The sequence below is a fragment of the Myotis yumanensis genome, unplaced genomic scaffold (genome assembly GCF_028538775.1).
Source record: "Myotis yumanensis isolate MYYU_CA2020_CCGP unplaced genomic scaffold, mMyoYum1.0.hap1 SCAF_15, whole genome shotgun sequence".
Classification (NCBI taxonomy): Eukaryota; Metazoa; Chordata; class Mammalia; order Chiroptera; family Vespertilionidae; genus Myotis; species Myotis yumanensis.
Window position 1 is genome coordinate 52,124,355 of NW_027223766.1, and position 10,767 is coordinate 52,135,121.

Genomic DNA, 10,767 nt, shown 5'->3' on the forward strand with positions numbered 1-10,767 from the left:
TGAGCCTGTTTCACCACCCAAAGGTAACTGTGTTCATATTTGTATTTATTTTTTCAATTCCTCATCTAATGAGTTAAAAAAAATGATAGTTTTCATTTATATATCCTTGATCTCTAGTGCATTTCCCCCATCAAGTGTCTGCCACTTGTATTTCTATAAATCATCGGCTCCCATCATAAGCAATTATTCCATTAAGTTTTTCCCATCAGCGTGAAGGCTATAAGGCCATGTGTTGCACAATGACATTTTGGTCAACAGATCACAGGCGATCACAATGGAGCTGAAGAGTCCCAGCCCTGGTGACCTGGTCTGTCTGCACCTCCCGTCATTCGTGTGTCTGTGGGGATGCCGGTGTAACAATCCTGCTGCTCCGTCGATTGCATAGAGCACAGCCCTGGGCCAGTGTGACGCTCTAAACCTGGGGTCCTCAAACTTTTTAAACAGGGGGCCAGTTCACTGTCCCTCAGACCGTCGGAGGGCCGGACTATAGTTTAGAAAAAAACTATGAACAAATTCCTATGCACACTGCACATATCTTATTTTGAAGTAAAAAAACAAAATGGGAACAAATACAATATTTGTATTTGCATGTGGCCCACGGGCCGTAGTTTGAGGACCCCTGCTCTAAACCCAGATGTGTTGAATCTGCTGCCCTCTCTCCCGGAGGAATCAGTGGCGTCCCGGCTGGCCTTTCTGGTTCCAACCCTACTGCCCACAGCGCCTACCACCCAGAGGGATCTTCCATAAACAACATGTGCGTCGTGGTGTTGTTCTGATTAGAACTCCCCAATGGCTGGAATAAAACCCAGACTCCTCATCACGCCCATATGCCCCATCGGGACCAGCCCTGAAGCCCCTAAGGACGGCCCCTCTCCCGGGACGGCCCAGGCCCCTTGCTTCCTTCCTGCTCCGTGAAGACACCACGGTAATTCCTCTGTCGGGGACACTGTGGCTGTCCCCCAGGCCTGCGGTTCTCCTGTGGCTCATCAAATGGCTGTCTTTCTCATTTTTCAAATATCAACTCACACGTCACCTTGACAGGCCACTGTCTGTGAATAAAGTAACACGAACACACAGGCACACGCCCGTCTATTTCCTTCTTAAAACTGGGTGTCACCTGGAATTCTCGTTTGCGTGTCTGCCGTCTCCTCGCCCCGCACCTGAGACTGACGAGAACAGCGATGCTGTCTGGCTTGTTCACGGCGGCGGCCACCCTGCCAGGACGCTCCCGGGGCCGGGGTAGGCAGGTCTCCATAATGTGTGTGAAATGCAGACGCAGACAAACGAGAGGACAAATGCGACATGAAGCTCAGCTGCTTCAACCTGCCTTCTGCTCTCATTAGCTTCGGAGCGGGGATGGGAGATGGCGGTCCGGTGGTTACTATTCATGAGTTGAAGTCGGTGAAAGGCAGGGCACTGGGGGCTCAGTGATGGGGATGCTGCTTCTTGCTTATGCAGCATAAAGAAATGTATTTGTTTTTAAATGTAGGCGGCCCTCTAAGAACTGGGGCAGGATACAGTGAGCAACAGGACAGAGCAATTCCGATGAACGAGGCGTGAGACCGTCACGAAAATATGAAGAAATAACGGCTGATTCTGAGAAAGGAAGTCAGGGTCATACTGAGTGACCTTGAGAAAAAAAAGTCCTCCCATTTTTTCCATCTGAAAGTGGATTGTATCAAAAGTCACTTAAAGTCCCCTGTGGACTCCCATGCCGTGCCCTGTGGCTGAGTGTCCGGGGGGACACCCAGGGAGGGAAGCTGTGGGCACTGGGCGTCTGAGTGTGGAAAATGCCCACAGTGGACGGGAGGGGTGGGCAGTATCCATATCCACATCTGCAGCCCATTCCATCACATGTGTCTATACCCTTAGTTAGTCCTTGGGGGAGAGGACACACGGAAGATGAGCTCTCTATGTGGCTGTGACCTGTGTATCCTTAAGCGTGTCATCTGCTTTCTCTTGGCCTTGGTTACTTCATTTCAAAAGTGGGGAAATGAATAATAACATCTCACTAAGCTGCTCTGATAAATGAAGCGCATACGGAAGTCTCTATAAATTGCAAAATCATCTGTACATACTCATCTGTTGTTGTTTGACAATTTTACAGAAAAATGAAAGAAACGTTGTTTGAATAAAATTCAGAGGGAAATAACACAGGATATCCCAAAAGGTGTACGCACATTTTTTTCTGATAGTTCAATTGATGTTGCTTTCTTTTCAGATTTAACCATTGGAATTAATAACTATCCAGTGCGTGGAGCTATTTTTTGGGGACCCCTGTGTATGTGTACAGTGCGGGAGCCAAGTGAGAATAGCAGCTGTGTGTTCCAGGAAATCTCATTTCAATCTGCTCTACCTGGTCTTGATAAAGCCTGATATTTCACTGTCTCCTGAAATGAACACACGTGTTAATGAGGAAGACCTTTCAAAACTCACACCTTCTCCAACTGAAGACAGGCTGCTCTCACAGCATGACCCTTGGCACCACCCTCTCCCCCCTCAGGCTGAGCGGGTTCTCCGGACCCATGTGTTCATCCATTCCTCCGCACCCGGGTGCCCATTCCCCATTTTACATCCCCATCGTGACCCCAATAGAAATCTCAAAATAAATCAGGTAGGAATGCTTTTAGCTTCAAGGCAGCAGAATTGTGGACTAAAAATACATGAAATTTCAGAGTTCGTGCACAAAGTCAGTGCCACACCATTCAAGGCTGGAGATGCCAAAGACATAAGACAGTTAACTTGATATCAATCGAAGAAGTTGAGACTCGGTGGTTGAGCATTGACCTATGAACCAGGAGGTCACTGTTCAATTCCCGGTCAGGGCACATGCCCGGTTGTGGGCTCAATCCCCAATGTGGGGCATACAGGAGGCAGTCAATCAATGATTCTCTCTCATCATTGATGTCTCTCTCTCTCTCCCCTTCTTCCTTCCTCTCTGAAATCAATAAAAATATATATTTTAAAAGACAAAGAAGTTGAGTTCCTAGACTCCAACGAGAAATGATATAGAGGGAATCCTCACAGTGAGTGGAAGATTGGTCCAAATTCCTTGATATCAGGTCTGTTGGTCGCTGTATCACACTGCCCACTGCATGTAATCTATAAAACCAATATTGCAGTTATGTTGCAGAAAAGAGCGCTCAGGCGTCCTACAGTGGAAAGACAGCCGAAGAACGACAGCGGAAGGAGGGAGATGGGTGACAAATACTTCCCACTGGTGCAGGTGAAGGGTGAGGGGTCACAGGAAGTAGAGACATCAACATATCATCAGATGAGCACCATGCCCCAGCCTTCTTGGGATCAAAAGGAACATCACCCAACATAAGGCAGAATCGCCCTTACTTTTGAAGATCACTCAGTGTGACCTCCTTTTTCCAGGTGTTGGGAAGATGAACCATCTATTTGTGAAGTTCTTTAGAGACACAGAGTCTATTCCATATTTATTTCCATGTGCACTTCCCACCATCAGTGGTAACACCTGCCCGTTAGGAGTCAGTACTTAATCTCCATAACTCCCACCAACAACGTGATGCCACAGTCATTTGCGGAGCATTTTAGAAACATGTCATCCATTCAGGTAAATCTTCCCTAAATTCATTTTCATTTAATTGTATTGATGCATGTGGAGGCTAATCACATGGAATTGATTTCTATTGATCTGTGTCTAACTGAATTCAATTAGGCCCCAGTGACTTGCTCCGAACAAATTAAATTGCACAGACTGGCTGGATGGGAGGCACTCCACTGAGGCGGGGAGCATCCTCGGGGATGAGCGCACGGTGACAGGACTTTAACACAGGCGCCCAGGTGACAGCCATGGAAAAGTTATTAAGATTTAGCAAACGTCTCGGTGATTACAAACCCTTTTGTAGAAAGATGAAATGCATAGGTCTTGTCAGTCATGGGACTCTTGGGCTCCAGAAATAAACAGTTCAAGATTGGTTCTAAGTGTTCCTCCTCTTTTTAGAAAATATATTTTTATGGATTTCAGAGAGGAAGGGAGAGGGAGAGAGAGCTAGGAACATCAATAATGAGAGAGAATCACTGATCGGCTGCCTCCTGCACGCCCCCTACATGTGTCCCGACCAAGAATCAAACAGTGTCCGCCTGGTTCATAGGTCAGTGCTCAACCACTGAGCCACGTCAGCCAGGCCCAAAGTCAGTCTTATCTCTTCTGCTTCCAATTGTGGGTACATGGATGTGTCCAACTTACACTTCAAGTCAGACACTAACAAGATCACGAAGCTCCAGCAATCTGGAGTTTTGAAGTTTTCCACTAAGAAGCAGGACGAGGACTGAATCCCAGAGGCCACTTGCTCTGCGCTGAGCCAGTTACAATCCAGGGCACCTCACCCTCCAGGTCCTGCAAATGCCTAGGGAGGGGACCAAGGCAAACACTGGGGATCACCTGGCCCTGGGCAGGAATGCGGGCAGAGGAAACACTGATGGGCTTCAAAAGCTTGGTCCTGCATCAACTCTGCTCCGTGAACAGATCTCACCTGTCTGCTCCCCTGCACGGCTCTCCCACCCCTCCCCGGCCCTCCCCACCGACCTTCCTTCCCTTCACAGCATTGTGTTTCATTCATTTTTACATCCCTGGTACTAGATATAGAGTCTGGGTCAGAGTCTCAGCAAAATGGCTGCCCTCACCCTTTCTTGACCTTATTAATTCTTTAATCTATAATAATAAAAACATAACATGCTAATTAGACCGGGCAGCCGAACGACCTTCTGGACATTATTCTGGACATCCTTCCGGACAAAGCCCCAGTGGCAGGGGCCGAGACAGAGGCAGTTAGACGTGATCAGGCAGGCAGAGTGGTTAGGGGTGATCAGACAGGCAGGCAGAGTGGTTAGGGGTGATCAGGCAAGCAGGCAGGCGAGCGGTTAGGAGCCAGTGTTCCTGGATTGCGAGAGGGTGCAAGCTGGGTCGAGGCCCTCCCTGCCCCCTGCACTAATTTCGTGCACTGGGCCTCTAGCAGGATATAAAAATGGGCCCGATCAACTTGGAAAAAATGCTTCAAAGATTTGAATAATTACGTGGCTAAAGCCAAACCCGCAATTATATATGGGGTAACACCGACAGGAACCATTTGAAAGTATAAAGCCCAGATTATACATTTTTCTATGGGTGGAAATGAATTGAGTTGAATAGTATAGTATTTCTTTCCTCTCTTTAGTGGTTATTTAACTCTATCAATCTTATTTCCAGTTCAATTATGAAACCAAAATGCCACACATACCATACGGCCAAAAACAAATTCAGTCTTCTGAATATTAATTAACATTGTTTCAAAGTGATGGCCGCTGTTTATCATGGATTTAAATTAAATATTGAGGAGGAAATTAAAGAGATTTTTATTTCATTTATTCAGGAGCCACATTACAATTTATACAAATGAAGGCATAATTAAACAGCCTGCCATTAAATTACAGTCTGCATCTCATGTCAGCAAACACATTAAAGCCGAAAACGCTTGTCATGGATATGAAACCAGCTTGCCTGAATGAGAACAGCTCCAAATGTGTGCGGCGCATTGTGGCAACTCTGCTTCCCTTCCCAAAGCACTGGGGCTCTTTGATATGATCGGATGTATACGTTGTGTTACTTTTAAGGTACATAGTTGATTAAAAAATAATTCTAATATTATTAATAATAGCTAATACTGTGGTAATCCCTAGTAAGCACTTAACTCATATCCACTAATTTAATAAACTAATTAATGAGACCGGTTCCATAATGATCTATGTAAAGAGTGTCACTTTTTATTGTTCGTTTATTTTATTGTTTTGTTCTTTATTATTATTATTATTATTATTATTATTATTGATTTCAGAGAGGAAAGGAAAGGGAGAGAGAGATAGAAACATCACTGATGAGAGAGAATCATTGATCGGCTGCCTCCTGCACACCCCCTACTGGGGATCGAGCCCGCAGTCGGAGCATGTGCCCTGACCGGGAATCGAACCGTGACCTCCGGGTTCAGAGGTTGATGCTCAGCCACTGAGCCGCGCTGGCCAGGCTGTTCTGTTCTGTTTTAGGAATGGAGAAAGAGAAGTCATTAAAAGCAGCCATGGGGAGGAAGGTAGGCACAAACAGCCCTCCACGCCTGGGTGGGTACAGAGTATAAAAGAAGAAACCAAATACTCGAAATGATGACACAAAGAATTCAATTCTGAGAACCAGGTTACAGTTAGAGCAAGAAGGGGAAGGAACCCAGCAGAAGGTTCTAGGATAAGCTTAGCTCTGGACTTGCTTGGTGGGAGGGGTGTACTCAGTCCGGGCGCTGGCCCACAATAGGTAGATGGAGCTCAACATCAGCTCTAGTCACTTAGGGAGAGAGGACTCCCTTGCATTCGCTCGGCGATCTTAACCTGAGTACTGAGCCTCTGTGTCTTCACTCGTTCATCTGCCGAGAGAAGATAATGTTCTCAACCTCGCGGCCCCCAAGATGAATGTCACATGACAACAGATGGTGGCTGGTGTCCGCTAGGTCCTCAAGAGACTTTCACGCCCGGCCGGTGTGGCCCCAGGGGGTGAGCGTCAACCTGTGAACCAGGAAGTCACAGTTCGACTCCAGGTCAGGGCACAGGCCCGGGCTGTGGGCTCCAGCCCCAGTACGGGGCGTGCAGGAGGCAGCCGATCGATGATTCTCTCTCATCAGTGATGTTTCTATCTCGCTCCCCCTCTTCCTTCCTCCCTCTGAAATCAATAAAAACATGGGTTGTTTTTTGGACATTCATGAAATGCTTGAAACGGCTTGCAAAAGAAAAGTGCCATCTCGACCATGAATCAAGGAACGGCTGAGATCGTGGAAAATTTCACGTCAATTACCTCGTCTCTGTCTCCCCTCCCCTAGTCCCGCCCCCTTGGTATCTGGTAGGACGTCTGGCCATCAGAATGGTTCCTACCGATTCCTGTCCTTCTAAGGACCCAAGGATGCTGACCGAGGTAAAAACACATGAAGCGGGAAATACAAGCATAAATAAGCAAGCCGCGTGGTGAGTCGCAGCCGTTCTTGGGACCACCAGATGGTTATTGCAAAAGGACGGATGTGCTGTGCGCTGCATGGACCTGACCCAGCAAAACCGGATGCAGAAACAATACATTTAGCACGAGAAGGAATTTAGTGGTGGGGATGCATCTAAGAAATGAACATGATGGAAGTTGAAAATTAAAAAAAAAGAAATGAACATGAACCTTATGACCAGACGGGCCAGCTCCTTTGACAAGGCCTGGGGTGGGGAACCGGGGATGGGGGCAGGTGAGAAGGGGTCCATGGAGGAAAAGAGGGGACATATGTATACGTTCAACAGTAAAGATTAAAAAAAAAAAGATCCAAGGTCTCCCCTGGGGTGGGCTGGGTGCTGACTGGAGAGCGAGGCACCCTCCAGCAGGTGAGCGGAGGGTTGGGCCTGCTTGGGGTCCAGGCAAGGCAGCCATGGCCCTGAACTTCCTGGCTGGCATTCGGTTAGAGGAGCATCTGAAAGCACAGCTTGGAGCCACGTCTTTTACTCTCACTGACCCACCACCACGTCGCTCTTACTACCTGGAGGTGTAAGCCATGTGTCCTTGTAGAACAACAGAAGAGCACAAGTGTCACTGATAGAACGCTTCTACATCAACCGTGAGGAATATCGATCCAAGAATTTAACATCCTCTCCGTGAGCCCCCCTCCACCTCTCCCCCCCACACCCCAGCACTGTCTTAGCTATGGATACATGAAGCCATGGGGAGCGTTTCCATCAGAAACACTGTGGGCTCCACTTATTCACCTCCTTAATTCAACTGAACTAAATGGATAAACTTCAGGCTTTCCGGGAGCTTCTGGAAGCTTCCTTTCAAACATAAAATTGTGACTTTTCTAGCAGATTCTAATGGGACCCTCCAAACTGCATCTACCATCCCCATTCACATCTCTACCTCCTGTCTTCATTACGGCCCGTTCTGTTTTGATTCAACTCTCTTTTTTTATTAGTGAAAGAGGCAGAGAGAGAGAAACCTCAATGTGAGAGCGAAACATCAATAGGCTGCCTCCTGCACGCCCTCTACTGGAGATTGAGCTGCAACTGGGAACTGAACAGGCGACCTTTAGGTACAAGTGACCATGCCCAATGGAGCCACACAGGCCAGGGCTCACTTCACTCTCTCTAACTCCTCATGCCTCCCTTTCCCGGGGATGAGTAGCACTTCCTTCATCCACATACTCTCTTCTCTCAAGCCAGCCCCACCCCCTTCTCTTAGACTATGTGCATACCTCCAGTTGGCCAATCAGAATCACTCCTGGTGAGAAGCAGAAGTGAACCAAGCCCCAGGTCCCCTCCCTCATAAGCCAGGGTCCTGTCCGTGACCCTGACCATCAGCCTGATCATCCTTCCTCATATCTTTTCTTTCTCACGACCAGGAGCCGTTTCATCCACTTTGACGTCTATCTAGCCTTGACCCAGAGGTGACCATTTTCATCCACAGAAAACCTTCCAGTTGCACGTGACCCTGGCTGTTAGACGGCCAATGCCGGGGGACCTTCTAGCCGACGGTCACTGACTGGACGCTTCGGCAGACGTGGTGAGAGCAGTAATCACCTCTCAGGGGCCAGGTCCCTGAAAGCTGTTTTCTTTATTGTTTCCTTTCATTTCTCCCCAAACTAACAGCGACACCACGGCCGCCATTTGGCTGTGATTCCTCCTGATATGATCAGTAGTTACAAAGAAAAATCATTAGCACGATGCAAAATTAATTAGAAAAGTCTGCTGCAATTTATAAATATGCATATGTGGCGGAGTACATGGGAGGATTTGGACCTGGCGGGGGCCCCTGAGGGCGGTGTCTGCATGCTTACAGCACACGGAGCAGGAGCCCTGATCAGATTGGCTCTGCCATACGCGGAAGCCATTTACTTGGCCCTAATTGGGATCTGAGACGTTATGAAAGCATATTTTTGGAGTTTGTTCAAATTAATTATTGTGAAGCAAATGGATTTCTAGGCAAGCTACTTTCTCCAAACGTTTCCCCCTGAACCAGCTGTACCTTGTTCGAACAAATGAAAATTTGATGAATAGAGCCAACATAATGGGCTATCGGAGATGGAAAGAGAGGCGGTGGGACTGGGGTTTGGGGCAGAGGCCGGGAACGCTGTCAGATGAGACAGAGGTGTTTTCACACCCAGGCTCTCTCTCAGAATTCAATTCGTGAACCATTTCGCAGTATGTGTACGAGAAGAAACACACTGAGAGGAGAAAGCACCCACTATCCAGCTGACCTTAGACACAAAGATTCATTTTATTTTATTTTATTTTATTTTTTTATTGATTTCAGAGAGGAAGGGAGCAGGATGGAGAGATAGAAACATCAATGAGAGAGAATCACTGATCGGCTGCCTCCTGCACACCCCACATTGGGGACCAAGCCCACAACCCAGGCCTGTGCCCTGACCGGGAATCCAATCGTGACCTCCTGGTTCCTAGGTGGACGCTCAGCCACTGAGCCACGCCCGCTGGGCAGGCTGTGTGTACTTTTGATGAATACATGTCTGTTCCCCAAATTTCACCCGAAGACATTTTGTGAAATAGATGCATTTTCTATTTAGACAGCACGTCAGTCTCAGCAAACCTTCCTCACTACCCTCTGGTTCCTGTCATTCTCCTCATGCCTCTTGCCCTGGCATGGTTTGGTTTTCTTTACAAGATCAGCCCCTCCCTGGGGTCATTTCAACCACGGTCGACCCTTCCGAAGTCCATTACAAACACACCATAACCACGTCTCCAGCCTCAGCCTCTCCAACTCAGTGGAGTGAAAAGGAAGCACCATTAGAAAGAAAGCAGCCGGCGTCATACGGGTCACCACGATACACTTCAAAAGTCACGAATGATTTCTAAATAAAGACCATTATTTTCCTTTGAAAGCAGATTTGGGGCAACCAGGGCCTCAACCACTGAATCCAGTGGTAAGTAAGGAAACGCGGCCCTACCTTGCGAAGTGGGCTGCACTGGGTGCGTTGGGGGCCTCTGGGAGCACAACTCAGGTCTTTGTCCCCGTCTGAAGGAATGAGGGCTGCAGATGTGGATGGTTTCCTGGGGGGAAATGAGAGAGGGACACCCCATGTGAAGCGCAGTTCCCTCGAAAGAAGTCATTATTGGTCCCTTGGCTCTATTTTGACTTTCAAAACAAAGCTGCGGGCCATTCGAGGCCAAAGGCGGGAGAGAGAGAACACACTGTGAGGAGGGATCTGAAGGAAGGCCATGCCCGGGAGAGGAAGCACACAGCCACCCCCAAGGACTAACCCCAGGCCCCTGTGGGGGCTGGTCCCACCACTGCACCCAGAGGCAGCCGCAGGAGCTGGAGTAGGGACAATGCAATGTTCCCCTGATCCTCTGAGGCAGCAAAGACCAGGCCCATCTCACTTCCTCCTTCAAACCTCATGCAAAAATACGTCCGACCTAGTTTTAGTTTAAACTGTCAACAACAGTCTTCTGCTATCGGCTGTTTTCAGCCAGCGGGTGTGGCCTGGGGAATCTCAGGGATGCTGAGCGATGACGTGAGGACATGGGAAGCAGGAGAGTGAAAGGACGTTAAAGAGGGTCTGAGTATTTAGGAAAAGCTTCTATCTAATCACCGTAACTGTCAGGACCGAGGAGTCGCAGGGGGGATGGGAGGGAATGTGAGGACCTGGCTGTGTCCAGGCGCTTTAAGAGTCTGGGGAGGGGGGCGTGGTGAATGTCTCACCGTTGAGCAGCTAAATAAATGCGCAGTAAGGCAAGCCTGGC

General features: G+C 48.2%; 1 long non-coding RNA gene across 1 annotated transcript in view; it reads right to left on the reverse strand.

Moving 5' to 3' along the window:
- LOC138993012 (uncharacterized) overlaps nucleotides 1-10,172 on the reverse strand; it is a 133,642-nt gene extending 123,470 nt beyond the window's left edge. The window contains exon 1 of the long non-coding RNA XR_011468219.1: nucleotides 9,972-10,172. This is a non-coding gene — a long non-coding RNA (uncharacterized lncRNA). The remainder of the gene's footprint in view (nucleotides 1-9,971) is intronic.
- Between the last annotated feature and the right edge of the window lie 595 nt (nucleotides 10,173-10,767).